This window comes from Piliocolobus tephrosceles, chromosome 16 (assembly GCF_002776525.5).
Source record: "Piliocolobus tephrosceles isolate RC106 chromosome 16, ASM277652v3, whole genome shotgun sequence".
Lineage (NCBI taxonomy): Eukaryota > Metazoa > Chordata > Mammalia > Primates > Cercopithecidae > Piliocolobus > Piliocolobus tephrosceles.
In genome coordinates, this window is record NC_045449.1 from 48,443,191 (window position 1) to 48,461,723 (window position 18,533).

The 18,533-nt window shown below is 51.9% G+C and overlaps 1 protein-coding gene across 1 annotated transcript in view; it reads left to right on the forward strand.

Moving 5' to 3' along the window:
- CDK12 (cyclin dependent kinase 12) overlaps window positions 1–9,008 on the forward strand; it is a 141,463-nt gene extending 132,455 nt beyond the window's left edge. The window contains exon 20 of the transcript XR_002730002.2: window positions 8,627–9,008. The gene's annotated coding sequence lies outside the window, so the exon portion shown is untranslated. The remainder of the gene's footprint in view (window positions 1–8,626) is intronic.
- The last annotated feature ends 9,525 nt before the right edge of the window (window positions 9,009–18,533 follow it).

The window sequence follows — 18,533 nt, forward strand, 5'->3', positions numbered from 1 at the left end:
GCCACCGCGCCCGGCCTGTTTTTGTATTTTTAATAGAGATGGAGTTTCACCATGTTGGCAAGGCTGGTCTTGAATGCCTGAGTCACCTCAGGTGATCTGCCTGCCTCGGCCTCCAAAAGTGCTGGGGTTACAGGCACTAGCTGCCATGCCTGGCCCTGTTGTACACTTTTTTTTTTTTAATTTATTTTTTTATTTTTTGAGATGGAGTCTCGCTCTGTTACCCAGGCTGGAATGCAGTGGTGCAGTCTTGGCTCACTGCAACCTCTACCTGCCAAGTTCAAAATATCCTCTCACCTCAACCTCCCACGTAGCTAGGATTAAAGACGTGCACCGCCACACCTGGCTAATTTTTTTATATTTTTAGTAGAGATGGGATTTCACCATGTTGGCCAGGCTGGTCTCCAACTCCTGATCTCAAATGATCCACCCGCCTCACTCTCCCAAAGTGCTGGGATTACAGGCGTGAGCCACCATGCCCAGCCTGTTGTACATGTTAAATGGGTGACTTATATCTCAACAAAGCTGTTCTGTTTTTTAAAAAATCACTCTGACTGTTGCACTGAGAATAGACTACAGGAGCAGAGCAAGGGCAGAAACTGTGGTCATCCAGGAGAGAGCGAAGACAGTGGGTAGCAGTGGAGGGAGAAATGCGCTGATTCTGGATTTATATTGAAGGCAGAGCAAATTCCCTGATGAATCAAATGTGGGATATACAAGAACATAAACTAGAATAGTTGAATAACTGGAGTTCTGGAAAGAAGGAAGGGATGGCCTGAGGGCATGGGCCTTCAAGGGCAGTGCTGAGATTGCCCTTAGAATTTAGGTTGTAAGACCCTGGCTTTTTATTTTTTTATTGATTGATCGATTGATTGATTGATTTAGAGATGGAGACTTGCTCTGTTGACCAGACTTCAGTGCAGTGGTGCAGTCTTGGCTCATTCAACCTCGGAGTCCCGAGTTCAAGCGATTCTCCTGCCTCAGCCTCCGAGTAGCTGGGATTACAGGTGTGTGACACCACGCCCGGCTAATTTTTTGTATTTTTAGTAGAGACGAGGTTTCACCATGTTGGCCAGGCTGGTCTTGAACTCCTGACCTGAAGTGATCCACCTGCCTCGGCCTCCCAAAGTTTTGGGATTACAGGCGTAAGCCACAGTTCCCAGCTGACCCTGGCTTTTTAATTTGAATATTAACCCTATTATATTTCAGAACATCTCTGAGCATCAGTTTCCTCAACTTGTACTCAATCAGCTGCAGAGACTGATGGGGACAGACCTGACTCATTTCAGGTGCTTGTGGAGCATTCACTCCATTCCTATCCCCTTCTTTTCTGGCCTTCTAACTGAGACTGCTCTGAGCCAGGGGCCCACGAAAGAATGAGGGGGAGGAATATGGCAGACCTTAGGTCCCAAAGGAGTACTGGGCAGGGTGCTTGGCCACTGTCCTTAGTTATCTGACTCCTGCAATGGGAAAAGAAGTGGAAGACATTGCTCATTGCCCTTGAGCCTGACCCATTCGTGGTCATTCTGGCTCCTGTGCCTCCACCTTCCCTGGGGGCAGAAGGACTAGTGCCTACACATTTGGGGTTGGCAGAAGATTATCTCAGAGCCTGTTCTCTTCAACCTAGTGGGAGATTCTAGGAAGGCATTAATTACCATCTTCCTGCTGATGCTTGGTTAATGCGATGATTCAAAAGCTGTATTTTTCAATTACGTTTAACGAAAAGATTTATAGTCAAGTAAAACATAATTAGGAGGCTGCCAGCAGACTGGCCTCCTGAGAGGAAGAAAGGTGGGACCAAGTCCTAATGAGGCAGGTTGGAACCCAGGTCAGAGGACCTTCTTATCCTTCCCAACCCCTCTTCAAAGATGCCGAAGCATTCATCAATTCTAATATTCAACCCACATTTGTAAGTACCTATTCCGTGCTGGGCCCAGAGTGTACAATGGAAGCAGAACAAATACTGTGATCCCTACCTTCAGAGAGCTTACACACCAGGAGACGAGGCTGACGAAAAACAACAACAACAACAACAACAAAAAGAAAAAAACCCAAAACCAAAAACAGCCAACAGTTTAACAAAGCGCTGCAAGTGCTGCGAAGAAAATAACAGGATGCTGAACTAGAGAATACTTGGGGGATCTGCCTTGGGCAAAGAGATCCGAAAGTGTTTCAGGGTGAATGGGCAAGCTGAGATTCGAAAGATAAAAATGAGCCAGCCAACCCAAGAGTGGGAGGGAGTTGAGGGAATTGGTTCTCAGAAAGCAGCCCAGGCGGATCATCTGAGGTCAGGAGTTCAAGACTAGCCTGGCCAACATGGTGAAACTCCGACTCTACTAAAAATACAAAAATTAGCCAGGCATGGTGCGGGTGCCTGTAATCCCAGCTACTCGGGAGGTTGAGGCAGGAGAATTACTTGAATAAAGGATGTGGAGATTGCAGTGAGCCGAGATCGCACCACTGCATTCCAGCCTGGGCAAAACAGAACTAGACTCTGTAAAAAAAACAAACAAACAAACAAAAAAACACCCAGGTCCTAGGGTGGGGCTCTCAGTGTTTGCAAAATGAAATGAAAAGCCAGTGAGACTGGTGCATGGAGCAGGAGAGACAGAAAAGGACACCAGGAAGGGAGGTGGGGACCATGATTACAATCAGGCTTGAATTCTTTCATCACCCCAAAAAGAAAGTATACCCATTCAAAATGACTCCCCATTTTCCTCCAAGCCCCCAAGCTTTAGGCAACCAGAGTTATTTTATTCTATATGCTCAGGGCTGGGGGGTTTTAAGCCAGGGAGTAAAATGACCCAGCCTATATTTTTAAAAGATTGCCTCAGGCCAGGTACGGTGGCTCACGCCCATAATTCTAGCACTTTGGGAGGCCTAGGCGGGAGGATCACAAGGCCAGGAGTTCGAGACCAGCCTGGCCAAAAAGGTGGAACCCCATCTCTACTAAAAAAAATACAAAAATTAGCCAGGTATGGTGGCGGGCGCCTGTAGTTCCTGCTACTTGGGAGGCTGAGGCAGGAGAATCGCTTGAACTTGGGAGGTGGAGGTTGCAGTGAGCTGATATCGTGCCACTGCACTCCAGCCTGGTTGATGGAGTGAGACTCTGGCTCAAAAAAAAAAAACAAAAACAAAAGATTACCCCAGCTGCTATGGGAGAATGGATCAGAGAGGGGCAAGGTGAGAGACTGAAGCAGAGACGCAGAGACCCAGGGAAGAGGTGATGTGACCTGGCTTAGGGGGAAAAACACTGAGGAAGGAGAGAAGAGCCTGGATTTGGGATGCACTTTGGAGCAAGAAGCAGTGATTCTTAGTGAGAGTCTGTGGAGAGTGAGGGACAAGGTGAGCTTAAAGGTGACTTTTAGGTTTCTCTCTTGAACTGGGTGCTGCCATTTATTGCAGTGGGGGAGCCAAGAGGAGAAGCAGGTGGAAAGACATGTGGATAAAGAATTCAGACTTGGCCAACCTAGGCAACATAGTAAGACCTCATCTCAAAAAAAGAAAAAAAAAATTAGCCAGGCATGGTGGCCCACGCCTGTGGTCTCAGCTACTTGGGAGTCTCAGGTGGGAGGGTCACTTGAGCCCAGGAGGTCGAGGTTGCAGTAAGCCATTATCGCACCACTGCACCCCAGCCTGGGTGACAGAGTGAGACTCTGTCTCAAAAACAACAGCAACAACAACAACAAAGAAAATCCAAATGCCCATCAATGATGGACTGGATAAAGAAAGTGTGGTACATATACACCATGGAATACTATGCAGCCATAAAAAGAATGAGATCGTGTGCTTTGCAGGAACATGTGTGAAGCTAGAAGCCATTATCCTCCACAAACTAATGCAGTAACAGAAAACCAAACACTGCATGCTCTCACTTTTTTTTTTTTTTTTTTTTGGAGATGGAGTCTCGCTCTGTCGCCCAGGCTGGAGCGCAGTGGCCAGATCTCGGCTCACTGCAAGCTCCGCCTCCCGGGCTCACGCTGTTCTCCTGCCTCAGCCTCCTGAGTAGCTGGGACTACAGGCGCCTGCCACTTTGCCCGGCTAGTTTTTTTTTTTTGTATTTTTTTTTTAATAGAGATGGAGTTTCACCGTGTTAGCCAGGATGGTCTCGATCTCCTGACCACCCGTCTCGGCCTCCCACATGCTCTCACTTATAAGTGGTAGCTGAATGCTGGGATCACATGGAGGTGAACAACACACACTGGGGCCTGTCAGAGGGTGGGGTGGGGGAGGGAGAGTATTAGGAAGCATGATTAGTGCATTCTGGGCTTAATATCTAGGTGATGGGTTGATAGGTGCAGTAAACCACTGTGGCACACGTTTACCTATGTAACATACCTGCACATCCTGCACATGTACCCCAGAACTAAAAACAATAAAGAGTTCATGTGAGGTTTCCCTAGCCCTGAGGGATGGAGGCCTGGATGCCCACACCAAGGGAGTCTCCTCTCACCACCCCACTTTGTTGCTTCCCAGCTTTTATTTATTTATTTATTTTGAGACAGAGTCTTGCTCTGTCGCCCAGGCTGGAGTGCAGTGGCGCGATCTCGGCTCACCTTTTTCTTTTCTTTTTTTTTTGTTACAGAGTCTCACTGTATCGCCCAGGCTGGAGTGCAGTGATGTGATCTCGGCACACTGCAGCCTCCACCTCCCGGGTTCAAGCGATTCTCATGTCTCAGCCTCCCAAGTAGATGGGATTACAGGCTGCACACCCAGCTAATTTTTGTATTTTCAGTAGAGGCAGGGTTTCACCACGTTGGCCAGGTTGATCTCAAACTCCTGACCTTGGATGATCAGCCCACTTCGGCCTCCCAAAGTGCTGGGATTATAGGCTCAAGCCACTGTGCCTGGCCTGTCCTTTAGCTTTTTTACATGTCTAACTTCCATTCTTCCTGCTATTCTTGGAAATGCATCTCTCTAGTTTGGAGAGGGAATTCTGGAGAGATAATTCTGTCATTCTCAGTTCCCTTTAACTGCCTAAGTTCCTGAAATTCTACCACGAAATTCATACTATACTCATATATATTGAGTACCCACTATGGGTCAGATACTATGCTAGAAGCACTGGCTACATTATTTCATTCAATCTTGCCAATCACTCTTTCCACAGTATTAATAATACAATAATAACAGTAGTAGTAATAAATAATAGTGACCACTTAATGACAACTCACTTGAACTAAATGCTTTACATTAATTGTCATTTTAAAATCTTCTTGGGAAATAACCTACCCAGGGTCAAATAGCCAGTTAAGAATGGGATGAGAAACCTGGGCTTGTCTCCAGTACACCAGACTCTCTTGGGGGATGAGGACTTTGGCTGCATGGGTGGAGGAAGGGCAGAGGCATTGTGATGCCTTTCCCTTCCTTCTCATTTATTCTTGCAAATGGAGCACAGAGGCAGCGTTATCTTTCCAGACTTCCTTGGTTGCAGAGGGCAGACACCCTGATGACAACTCCAGGGCCTGCATTTTGCTGGGGAAATGTGTCCGTTTCTTGGGAAGGGCACCTACCAGTCCCTTAGAGCAGTTGCCTGGTGTCAGAGGAGGGAGGTTCCCATCTATGTAGTGCAGGATCCTGCTCTGTGATACAAAAGGCTGATTCTTGTATTCATCCTCTGAGGATGGCTTTGGTGTTTGTGCAGGTGCATTTACACTTCTGTGTGTGTGTGTGCATTTGTGTAATAATTGATGTGCAAAGGACCAGGTGATTTGCACACATGCATGCAAGTCAGAACAGCCTGGATTCTGTGCATTTCCCTCAGGATATGTGTGTGTGAAGGGATGATTATCCGGTAGTCTGGGGCCTCAGAAAGGCAGGTAACTTGTAAATTTCCTCAAGCATGTGCTGGTGGGTGGAGTTCCCACAGGATGGAAAAAGGGGCTGGCCCCAGAATTGAGTTCTGAGCTCAGCTCTCCACCTCTTCCTGCCCGTCTCCAGCTCGCTGCCTCCCCCTGCTTTTCCCCAAGCTGGGCAGAATGCCCTCAGCCTGTGCCGGCTGGCACACATGCTACATGGTGCCTGGCGCGCGTCTGGGCAAGGATGACGCCCCCAGGACCGGCTGGGATACCAAGCCACCCGCTGCCTCTCCCACCTCCAGAACGGAGCGTCCCCATCCCATCCCCTTTCCCAGCCAGGGACTCGGGGAGCAGGCAGGGACACAGCACAGACAGATACAAACACACAGATGCACCCAGAGACGCCCACAGGCGTGTGCCCCTCCGGGGCACAGACTCAGGCGTTCACACAGGCTCGGGTACACACACACACGCTCACACCCGCCCAGAGAAATTCATAGGCAGTCTCCATTTGCACGGATCCAAACAGAACCTGACCCGCCTAGGACATTTAGGCAAACCCGCCTGGTGTCTCTGTCCGTGGTGCTGAAACAAGAATGTTTGAACATTCTCCCTGTGGAAGCACTAACAGGAAAGAGGAGAAAAAGACCTGGGAATGGGTGGTGGACAAAAAAGAAGCAATGGAGGAGAAAGAAGAGAGGGGAGAGAGAAATCTGGTGATAAGAGAGAGAGAGAATGTAAAGGATTCTAGGATAACCAAGGACTATCTGAACCCTGGGACTAGGAGAGGAAGAAGAAGATGGAAGATGATCTCAGCCCCTATCCCTCCCCGCTGGATATGTGTCTCCTGTGACCTCCAGTCATTCCTTCCATATGACACCTTGCCCTAGATGACCTGAAAATAGTAGGGAAAGGAGACGGACCTGGGAAAGCCCTATAGTGGACCTGCAGATAGCTCCCTACCTGATTACTTATCTCAATTTGTGTTGGGCAAGTGGACAACACTGTTGATCTGGATTTGTTCTGGGGATTGCAGGGATTTAGTGACTGCTTAATGCTTATCCATCAGATTGGATTATGGGTTCCTTTTGCTCTCTCCTGAGATAAAAAAAATAAAAAAGAAAGAAAGAAACTTCCCTCCAGAGAGATTGCCTAATAGAGATGGCTCTCCCACCAGCGGCCCCTTAGTTGTGGAATTTATGTAACATGAGGAATGCCCACTCTTCTGGTGGGGAGATATCTTCAAGGACTGAAGGGGTTATCATATAACTAGGTGGGAAGGGATAAGGGAAGATGGGAGAGAGAAAAAAGAGAAAAGAGAAGGAGAAAGAATGTGTGTGATGGATGAGAGGATGAAAGAAGGAAGGAAAGAGGAAGGAAGAGGGTGGAGATGCAGATGGCAAGAGTAAGACAGGGCTTGAGTGAACCAGACAGACTCCTGTGTCCAGGGAAGGGACAGGGAAAATGTGCCAGTTGGAGTAAATTGCTCCCCTCAAGTGTCCCAGGGGCCCAGATAAGACTGGAATTCCAGCTTAGTCCTACAGCTGTTCACAATGGCATTCTTCACCCAGAGCTTCAGGCAAAAAAACCCTGTGGGCCAGGACTACCGATGTGAGGAGCAGCTGCTCTGGCGAGGAAGGTGAGGTCAGATGCAGTCAAGTGCATGTGTGGTTTCCTCATGGGTGGGGTGAGGACAGTGGGTGTCTCCTGGGGTGTTTCCACCTATTCATGTGTAAGCAGTGGCAGGAGACAGATGTCACATGCTTGGGTGGGCCCTGGAGAGTGGGTACTGGGTTGACTGAGGATGAGGAGCAGGCAGAGGAAAAGGAAGAAGAGAGCAGAGGGAGAGGAGTAAGTGGGAAGAAAAAGATATTGGATCTTCTTCTAGAAAGTTCTGAATGTTCTGTTATTCTCTTTTTTTCCTACAATTTGAAAAAAAAGGCCTAGGCTCAGTTGGGTATGGTGGCTCATGTCTGTAATCCTAGCACTTTGGGAGGCTGAGGCGGGTGGATCACTTGACTCTAGGAGTGTGAGACCAGCCTGGGTAACATGATGAGACTCCATCTCTACAAAAATACAAAAAATTATCTGGGTGTGGTGGTGCATACCTATAGTCCCAGCTACTTGAGAGGCTGAGGTGGGATGATCGCTTGAGCCCGGGAGGTGGAGGTTGCAGTGAGCCAAGATCTCACCACTGCACTCTAGCCTGGGTGACACAACAAGATTCTGTCTCAAAGAAAAAGAAACAAAAAGAGGAAGAAGGCCTAGGCTACCAGCTGGGCACATCTACCTCAGTGTCTTTGTCTGTGGTATAGTTATAGTGAGAGTCCCAAACTCATAGGGTTATTGAGAGGATTATCAACTCATGTATAATGCTGAGTCAATTACTAACATATCACAAGCTCCAAGTGTATGTTAGCTTCCATATTGTTGTTGTTACATCTTGGTTTTGCACTGGATCACTTGGGGAATTATTATCATTATTATTATTTGAGGCAGAGTCTCGCTCTGTTGCCCAGGCTGGAGTGTAGTCGCGCGATCTCCTGCCTCAGTCTCCCGAGTAGCTGGGACTACAGGCGCCTGTCACCACGCCCGTCTAATTTTTTGTATTTTTAGTAGAGACAGGGTTTGCACCACCACGCCCAGCTAATTTTGTATTTTTATAGAGATGCGGTTTCTCCATGTTGGTCAGGCTGGCCTTGAGCTCCTGACCTCAGGTGATCTGCCCGCCTCAGCCTCCCGAAGTGCTGGGATTACAGGCGTGAGTCATCGCACCCGGCCCAGTTGGGGAATTCTTCGTGCTTACCTAGACCTTCTTGCTATGCCCTTAGGTTCAACACTTTTAGGTCTCCGTTTGCTCACATGGAGGACTCTGATTTCCCAGATATTCAAATTTATTCCTGAAGAGAGGCAGCCAAGAGGTTTTTTGGAGTACAAAGCGAAAACCCCATGATAAGAAAAGTCTAGGGTGCAGGTCGCTGAGTTTTCCTACCAGAGCCTGTCACGGATGGTTTTCCTGGATTCCTGAAGAAATTGGACCCTGGACCTACATCAGTGCCTCCCTATCCAGCCTGGAGCCTCAGCCATCTGCCCCACGAAGTGATCCTGTCTGGGCCCCACCCAAGCCTGTGTGGGTTTGGGTCATTTCTTCCAGACTCCTCTTCCAACCCCAATTCCTTCTCTTCGTTCACTTTCTTCAACTCACCCTCTGCTCCTTTCTTGTCCTTTTTTTTTTTTATTCTCAGGAATCTAGTTGGAAGGAAAGGAATTCCCTCACTACTTAGAGTGGGATTCCCCCACCCTGAACCAGCAGAATGGATGGTCTCCTGCTGGTGGTCAAAGAAGCATGTGGGGGCTGGCACAGGAGGGGCGAAGGGTGGCAGGGCAGTCCCCATGTCCCCCTATTCTCCCCAGCTCCTGTCTCATCACTGTCACCATTCAATCATAGCAGATGGGCTGCAGCTGTGAGCGCCAGCCCGGCACACAGGCTGGTCCGTGCCACTTGGGAGAGAAGGAAGAGAGAGGGAGGGAGAGAAGGAGGAGGGATGAAGGGAGGAGGGAGAGACGAAAGGGAAGAAGAGGAGGAGGAGGAAAGGAAATATAGTGGAGGAGGAGAGAAGTGGCTTGCAGAGAAAGGAGACTTGGTGCCTTTAATGCCTCTCTCTTCCCAGCAGGAGAGCAGAGGCCAGGGCTGGGCTCACAAGCCGGGCAGTGCCAGGCGAGATGGGCATATGCCCTTGATTACTACCAGGACCGCAGGCCAAACCTCCACAGCCGCCATGGCCTCATAAATCAGTTTTTAAGTAGCAACCACATGGACATTTCCCAGCTGAGAGGCCCGGCCTCTGTTCGCCCAGCTAGGGCAACCCTGGTGGAGGGGCAGGTGCCAGGCCAGGGCACCGAAGAGAGAGGGGTGGTCATTAAGGTTTGGTGGGAAGTGAGGCTGGAGCTTTTTCAAGCAAAACCTGGGGCGGGGGCTCCTGCCAACAGAGACTAGGTAAGAAAGTGGCAAGTGGCTGGCAGTGGGTCCAGGACTCCCTGCTGGGACCCCCAGACCCTGTGCTGGATTTCCCTGGGGAAGCTGCTCACAGAGGAGGGAGACGGTGTTGCTACTGGAACTCCTTCCCTCCAGCTCCCACCCCTCCGTAAGAACAAAGAGTCAGGGTGAGTGTGAGGGCAATGTGTGTGCCTATGCACTTGGGTATCTGAATGCGTTCACCAGGCCTTGAGGGGCAGGAAGGTGTTTCCTGATACCCAGCCCCGGCCTGGCACACACAGGGCACCCAATAAAGTTGCTTGAATGAATAAGTGATTGAGTGGGAAAGGGGCCAGTTATGCAGACTTGCGTGCGTTCACAGGAATGGGAGATTTCTATCCGAGTGTGTCCTGACTGGATTTTGTGTGTATGTGTGTATGTGGGGGTGTCTGTGGGTGCTCTTGTGGGAGGGGGTGGGGAAGCAGGAGATGAGAGAGCTGGCGAGGTCAGCCAACGTCCGTCCACATCCTCCTTTTCAGGACATCTTCCCTACACAGCCCTCCCCAGAGCCACGATTCTCCCCTTCTAAGAATCCATCAGTGGGGCGGCAGCTCCCGCACCCCCACCCCACTGGCCGCTTAGGTGGCCTGGGGTGCGGAGGTCCCGGCCTGGCGCAATCAGTTGCAGAGCGGATGGGGCGGGGGCGCCCAGCCTTCTTGCGCGCGGTGTCTCCTCCCTGGGTGAACAGATGTCTCGGAATTTTAGATGTGCTCTCCGCCCCTCCTCGCAATAACTCCCCCTAACCCCCCCCCCAGCTGGCACCGGCTGTGGCGTGGCGCCCTCCTCCTCCCAGAGCTCCCAGTAGCAAAACCGGTTGATCGATCTGGGAGCACGGCTGCAGGCTTGGGCCAGGAGGCCCCGGAGGCCCGCGGCGTGGCAGTGGCGGCTCCCAGCGCGGAGGGAACCGTTCGGCGCTGTGCGGACCTCTTCCCTTCTCTCCTTCCTTCCCTTCTCCTGCAGCCCCTCACTCCCATCTCTCCACTGTCTGTGTCCTTCTCGGCCTCTGTCCCACCCTACAGTCCATCCCAGACACCAAGTCTACGAAGATCCTCTACACAGACCCTCACACTTCACGACAGAAACTCCTCCTGGCAACTTTGGTGGAATTATTTCCTCTAGAGACCCCTTTTCATGCATTCCTGAGCCGCCCTCCATCACCATCAACTGGCTGCCTGCCCTCAGTAGAAACCCCGAGTTAATCCGGAAAACGTGGGCGGGGGGAGGACGGGAGAGAGTAGGGATTGAGATTAGGGAGGTGGATGAGACAGGGTTGGCCCTGGCTGTGAGACACCCAAATTTTCTAATCACTGCTAATTAATGAATAATCCAATTCCGTGGACCCCCAACTCAGGGAAGGGGGCGGGACCCACAGCGGGCAGGAGGGGGCCTTGGCAAGGCTTCGCAGTCGGGGTGGTGCCAGGAGCCCTCCCCCACCCTCCCCCCACCCGCCAGCATTCCGAGGTAACAGGCATTTGTTACCCAGCTCGTGCCAGGAGCGATTGGCAGGTTCGAGTAGCACAGTCATTCCGCACACAGATGTCCCTGCGTTCACTCTTCTGATATGAATTCTGTCAGCTCCGAATCCGAGAGAGACAAGCAGACAGCTACACAGACAGAGTCACAGACAGACACAGGCACAGCTAGAGCGATTTTCTGGAAGACGCAGAACTCTACAGATATTTTTCTTCCCTGAAAACATTTTTTAAAAAAGAAAGAAAAATAAGAAACTCTCCCATTAATTTGGGGGACACTCTCAGTGCCCCAGTGAATGCCCCATCCTCCCTGTCCTCCTTGTGTTGCCTGTTCAGACTTTTTCAGTGGCCCCGAGAGCCCGACAACATCATTACGTAGCTTCTAAGTTAAATGGTGGCAGACAGAACCTCTGAAGTCAGCGAGGTCTGTCCCTTCATGCGGGACCCTTCTGTAGTTCTAGAAATCCAGCATCCCTGAGAGTTCTAGAACACCACCAAGGTGCAAGTTCCAGCATTCTAGAACCTCTGAAATTCAAAATTCCAGAATTCCCACGAAATGCAAATCGTGCTGAGTGCCCAGTTCTTATATTGCCCTCTTCGTGGGTGAGTGGGAAGTGGGTGCTGTCCGGTGCCCCTGAGCAGTTTGCCCTACGTGCCTGGTCCTCACCGGCTGCCTCCAGAACCTTGGCCACTAGCCAAAAGTGCAGCCTGCCCTTTGATTTAGGAACACAGAGAGGTCAAGGCCCCCTGGCTACTGTCCCTTTCTGACGTTGCCTTCCAGAGCAGACCCCATTCCCGCTCCTGTCCTATCCTGGCCCTCCATGCCTGACCTGACTGTCCTGCCTCTGCCCCTGCCAGCGGCTGCGGGAGCGAGCTGGTTGGTCACTGGGCATCTGTGAGCCGGCTGGGCATGAAGAGCCCCGGGGTTTGGTTCACCCTGGGCATCCTGAGCTAGTGGAGGAAGAAAAGGGGGGCAAAGGGGGGCAAAGAAACTGGTCACGACAGAGGAGAGGGGCACAGAGGAGTTTGGGCTGTGGTTTGTGGGGTTGTGTTTTTTAATCTTTCTTACTTTCTTTTTTTAAAAGAAAAAGCCCCCATCCTGTGTCATCATTTTTATGGGATCTGCAATTCTGGCAAAAATCTGTCTTTAATTTAGCTGTCCATATAAAAATCCTCACTGTATAATAATGAACAGATGCCATGGAATTTAAGCTGGAGCCTCGGCTCCTCCCCGCCTTCCCCCCGCGCCTGGCACCGGGCACCGGGCACCGGCTGAGTGGCACAGACTGGCACCAACGCGCGAGCGAAGGGTGGGCAGGGGGCGACCTGGGCTCAGCGCCAGGGCTCTGGGGTGGTGAAGGGGCGTCCGGGCGCTGGGGTAGGCCAGGCGGGAGCTTTTCCGTGTTGGTACCAGGGGAGAAGTGTCTGCGGGATTTTTCTGTCTTTTTCTACAAGATTATCAGTAGTTTAGGATTTTGGTTTGGTTTTGCTTTGGCTCTTTGTGGTTCTTCTGATGTATTTTTTAAAGCACCGCCCTCCACTCCATATAAACCCAAATGTTTTTGATATTTTAATTGAGTTGTTTTTAACCCTCCCCCTGCGCCGCGCCCCAGCCTCGGCCTGGGAGCACAGCCGAGCGCGAGTTCGCTGCAAGCGGGATTCGTTCTGCGCCCGGCCGGCAGGCAGCCTCCGCGGTATTCCCGGCGCGGGCGCCTCCAGGGGCTCCCCTGCGGCTCCTGGGGGCAGGGGTACCCTGCTGCCCTCCAAGACTGAGGCTGGATGTGGCATCTGATTGGGAAGTGGGAGAGATGAAGGGAAGAGAGAAAGCCCCAGTGACCCCACTCCAATTCTCGCGCTGTTCCCAAGGGAGAAGAAAAAAACTATGTGAGTCCGTTGTCCCCTCCTGCCTCTGCCTGCGGTCAAGAAAGGGGACACCGGCTCAGGCTTGAGGGGTTTGTTCTGAGCCCCCCACCCCCACCCCTCGCTTTTAATGCGACTCTGGCGAGAACAGATGTCCCAAACCGGGCGAACTGCCCAGACCCCGCCCAGCTGTGCCCTTGGTGAAGACTTGGCTAAGGGTAGGAACTGGCATGCAGGTCCCCAAAGGGGTTCGGGGGTTCCCGCGGCCCCTGCGGGACCTGACCTCGCAGCCTTGGCCTCCTGGCCAGCGCAGCCTCAGGCGGGAGGCGGAAGAGACCAGGAAAGACCCGTTCCTAATTCAATTAATTCCAAAAAGAGGAATGAGACTCAGACAGATACGGAGAGAGGCTGAGAGAGAGGTTTAAATACCCAAACACCAGACACACACTCTGGTATGGAACTCCGTAGCCCCCATCAGCCCGGGGAGACCGCGCTGCGCTCCCGCGCTGGAGCGGGCAGGAGAGTTGGCTGCGCTAGAGCCATACCCTGGCTCGCACCTGGGCAGCGTCTCCACCCAACGCTGTGCCCCCAGCTCCCTGGGCACGGCCAGCGCCTAGAGGTTCCCTCTTCTCCTCCCCTCGGAGCGCCCCAGCTTCCCTTCCCTGCACTAGGGAACTAAGGTGACTCCGCTCCTCGCATCTCCCTCCTGAAATCCGTTGCCCTCCTTCCTGTGAACCCAGCCCTGGTCTTGGCCTTCTTCTCGCGTCCACACTCCCAGGGCTGGCGCCCCTGTCCCAGTGCTTTAGGATGGAGAAAGTTTCCAGAGCAGAACAGCCCTCCCAAGGCAGCTGCGCCCTTTCTTACCACTTCTCACCCAGGGAAACTTTGTCGAGAATTTTTAAAGCTGCAGGACAGAAAGGCAGAAGCTGCTTCAGAATGCAGAACCGGGGCAGAGTTTTAAGGTTTCTCACAGTTCAGGTGTCATTTCTGCTCTGGCCCCGTGGCCAGCGCCTGGGTATCCCAGCCCTGAAGGATGGAAAAATGACAGTGTCTTGGGCTGTGAGTTGGGAAGCCTGTTCTGACAGCAGAGGCCCATCTGCCCCTCCCACTTTTCGCAAAAAGCAGCGTCCTCCTTTGAGCACACTGGAGCAGGTCAGATGCAGAGTCCTGTGCTGCCCCTCTGTTGCCATGGAGGGGTTGGGAGCATAGGTCAGGCCAAAGCTGCTCAGTCCTGGTTTCTGCCTTCTCTTTCTCCCCAGCTTCCTTAAGGACTAAACTGTAGAATCTAGAACCGTACCTTAGTCTCAATCTCCCCTCAAATCAATGGCTCCCCTCAGAGCAGGTGAATTCCTGGCAGTGATTCTGGGGAAGAGGAGGAAGCAAGGTTGCCCAAGAGAGAACGAAATCTCTGACCTCTGCCCAGAAATTCTTGTGTCCATCAGCTTGTGGACTTTCCCATGAAAGGGAAAAAGAGAAGCAGTCACAGCTCCGTGGAGCCTCCAGAGTGTCAGGGTTTTCCTGCCACTGACCCTCATGGGGGTCGGTGTCCCCCAGTGATTTATCGGGCTGTTCCCCCGAGTCACAAAATCAGGGCTGGGGGTTTACTGGGAGTCCATGGCTCACTGTCTGAGTCATGGCTGGAACGGAGCTCAACGGTGAAGGGACAGGAATGGAGCTTAACAGTGAAGGGACAGGGAGTAACTACTTTCCTTCCCTTTCTTGCCAGATGGGCAAATGGCCTGGACTCGGAGATACCTCTTTTTCTCTGTCATCTTCCAAATGCTGGACTTAGAATGGGGACTGGAAAATCAAGAGGAAGAAGTCCTCCTGATTGAACTTGGATCCAGTCATCGAGTTCAGCGGCCCAGGGGTTGAACTGAGCCGGCTGGTGGGCGCTTGGAGATCCTGACGCTGAGGCTAGGGCAAGAAGGGCGTCCTATCTGTGCCTTCTCCTCAGGCCGGGCACTATGTTGGACCCTTCCCTGCTTCTGTTCTTGGAGCATCTCTGGGTGTGTGTGCACAGGCGGGAGAGCAAGCAAGAGAAAGAGACCTGCAAGGGGACGTTTGGGGCCGCATGTCCCCGCACATCTTCTTCTCCTGCTCATCACACCATCTCGCCAGGGAAGTTGAGCACTGGGGAGGAGGGTGATGAGAGGCGAGAGCCAGCCAGAGTGCAGGGAATGTGGGGGGAAGGGTCAGGAATCCGGAAAGTGGCGACTGGTGTGGATGCCGGGATTCACCAGAAGCGGAGTCACTCAGGGGGATTTCTGTCCCAAAAGGGACCCGTGCACCCCCACCCAATGTGATCACAGTCACAGAGGCCCAAGGGTCGTCAGCATCTTTCCAAAAGGGCTAGAATCCTGCTTCAAAATAGAATTGAGCCATGTAGGGTAGCTGAAGAACAATGCATAGAAAGAAGTCTGTGGTCTGGCCAGGGGAGCCACATGGAGGGGTCCTTTGCTTCAGGCCCCAATCCTGCCCAGCTCTGGACTTCTGAGCGGGTTCTAGGAAACTGGCTGAGTAGGGGAGAAGCCCAATTAACCTTGTTCCCAGGGCAGGATAAGAATCAGGCCTTGGCATAAGTGCCAAGTTCCTTTTCTCTGCAGTTGCCCCTGCCAGGCCTTGCCCTATGCCATGAGTGCAGATCAGACTTTTGCAGGTTAGGATCTGGGATATGCGCCTTGCTCCACACTCCCTGCAATAAGTGAGGGGGAAGGAAGATGGGCCAACTCCTTTCTTCCATGAATAAGAGTGATTCAGAGGTTTATAAGATGCTGAAGACAGGGACACTTACGGGGGATGAAGGCCCTAGTCTGTGATCTCACTCTAGAGAGGCGATGTCGGGAGAATTCCAGAGAAGGCAGTGAAATTTTAAAAGAATGCTGGTAAAAATGTTCTGAAAACTGCTGGAGAATTCCGGCGCAGCATTGGAAAGGGCCTCCTGCTCCATGTTCCCCTGGGTCAGGCACGTAGACCTCCCTCTGCAGCCAGAAGGAAAGACACTGGACGAGGGTCAGCACCGCAGAGTGAACAGCTCCTGGCCTTGGCGCCTCTGCTGACCACCGGGAGGGTATCCTTTCTACTGGGGGACAGAAGGGGTTTGAGGACAGACATTTAGGGGATGCAATGAGCTCAAGCTCAGAGTATAATTCGATCCACCCTTTGACATGTAGGACTTCCTTCTTCAACAACCTTTCCCTTTCCTGCTTGTCAGGGAGATATTATTTTGGGTTCTTGGACCCAATCTTTAAAAGCCTTTGCACGCTTGACCTTAATCCTCAACCCCAACACTACAAACCCCATTTCAGCCCTAAAACGAGCCACAGTGTTTGGAGAAATAATTTAAATGAGCAGCATCAGAAACAGCCTCCTTGGGGGACTCCTAAATATGTTCAGGCTTTAGGATGGGAGTCTTTGGGGCTCAGAACCTTCTTAAAATATTCTAGGACTACAGCGTGCACTGAGCGCTGAGCAGGGCGAGTAGGAGGGGCTCTTTCGGGGAAGTCAGTTAAGAGCTGCCCCTGCCTCTGAGGTTCAGAGAAAAAAGAATTGTGAGGCCACCTTATCTGAGCAGGAGATACTCATCCAGTGCCTTTCCTCCCTTCTAAGCCCTTAGGGTTCCCTCTGTTCAGAACTGTACCAGGCAGGAAGAAATCAGCCCAGATTTGGATGGGGTGGGTGCCTGCTGCCCTGTCCCAGGGGAGAACATGGTTACGTTCCTCTCTACTAGGTGGGCACCCAGACTCAGCCACCTCACAGACCTCTGGGGGTGTTCCTCCAACCTTGTCGACACCCCTAAAAATGTCAACATTCCTGAGACCAAAATGGCTGATTCCCCTGAGTCCACCCAAACACAACTTTAAGATGAAAAAGGGGCCTCCCGCATTAATATTTCATCTTCATGACCTTATAATTTTTTTGTTGTTGTTTAAAAATACCCCTGTCTGGTTCAAATGGTTGTCTCTTTGTCTCTGCCCACTTGCTTTTTGCAACAGTGGGCAGAGAGTTGTAAAATGACCGGCTGTTTCCAACTTGATCATTTTTCAGTGATGAAAAGGTATTTTGTTTTCAAGGGAGGTGCCTGTGCATGTCTGGGAATGAAGAAGTGTAAGGATGTCAGTGCTTTAGTGCTGGGAAGGTGCGAGCCTGGGTTGGGTCCGGGAGGGGTAGCTAGTATAGCCCAGTGGGTGTATGGGGGGGTGGTTAGGGCGGGAATCCTACCCAGGAATGTCCAGGGTCCCTCTCTTTGGCCTCTACACAGTCACTTGACACTCTGCCTTCATGACCCCAGCCCCAGCTCAAATCTTCTCTCCCCTCTCAATGAAATGAGGCCACCGTGAGAAATCGGTCCGGCTTTGCATCTCATTTACATAAATATTTATTAATCGTCATTAAACTGAACAGAAACACGCAATGCACTTCGGGTGTCCGACGGGAGTTTCATCTTCGCTACAAGAGGAAGGTAAAATTGCGTGTGTGTGGGTGAGTGTGTGGGTGTGTCGCCTGTGGGTTTGCATTTTTGCATCGTGTATTTGGATGCCTGATTCCCTGCCTCCGGTGGGGAGAAGGTCTCCTTTTGCCCCTTTTTGGGGGAACCTCCAGCAGGAGCCCTCAGACCTCTCCCCGCCCACCCACCAGCCAGGAGGACTTCTTGGACCAAAAAATACTCTCTCCAGACACCGGAAATCGCCTTGCACCTGGCACCCACCGAGGCACAGTCCGGGCAGGGGTGGGGCTGCCCCCAGGTCTCCATCCCCACCCCTCACCCCAGGAGGGGACAGAAGTGCCCGCGGGGAGGAGGAGCCGGCGAGCTCACCTCCTTCTGCCCCCCCGGACGTCGGCGCCGGGCCTGTTTGTGCGTGCGGTGTGGTGTGCGTGTGTCTTTCATGCAAACCCTCCCTCCCCAAACCGACCCCCCAACAGTTTGCCATTCCATACAAATTTGGAAACAGGTTTTTAAAAAACAGCATGACGCACAACGGGGACGGGGCGGGGGAGGGCAGTGGCACTGGGGCCCCAAATCTCCGAGTCACTGATTGTAAGAACCTGGGGAGGGGGAGGGGGCGGCGCGGGCCCCCACTTCACCAAAGTGCACAGATCCGCGCTCGGGCGGGGCGGCCCGCGGGCCGGGCGGGGCATCCCGGGGCCGGGCCGGGCCGCGAGGCTCAGTGGAGCCTCCTTGCATAGATATTTGTGTCTTTGATTATTGGTAGTAGTGGTTTTTTTTGTTTGTTTTTTTGTTTTTTGTTTTTTTTGCCTTTTATTGCTTCTAAAAGTCCTTACTGCATTTTCTCTCCGATCCGGACTCTGCGTTCGGCTTCCGTCGCCTCTTAGCTTTTTTTTTTTTTTTTTTTTTTTTTTTTTTTTTTT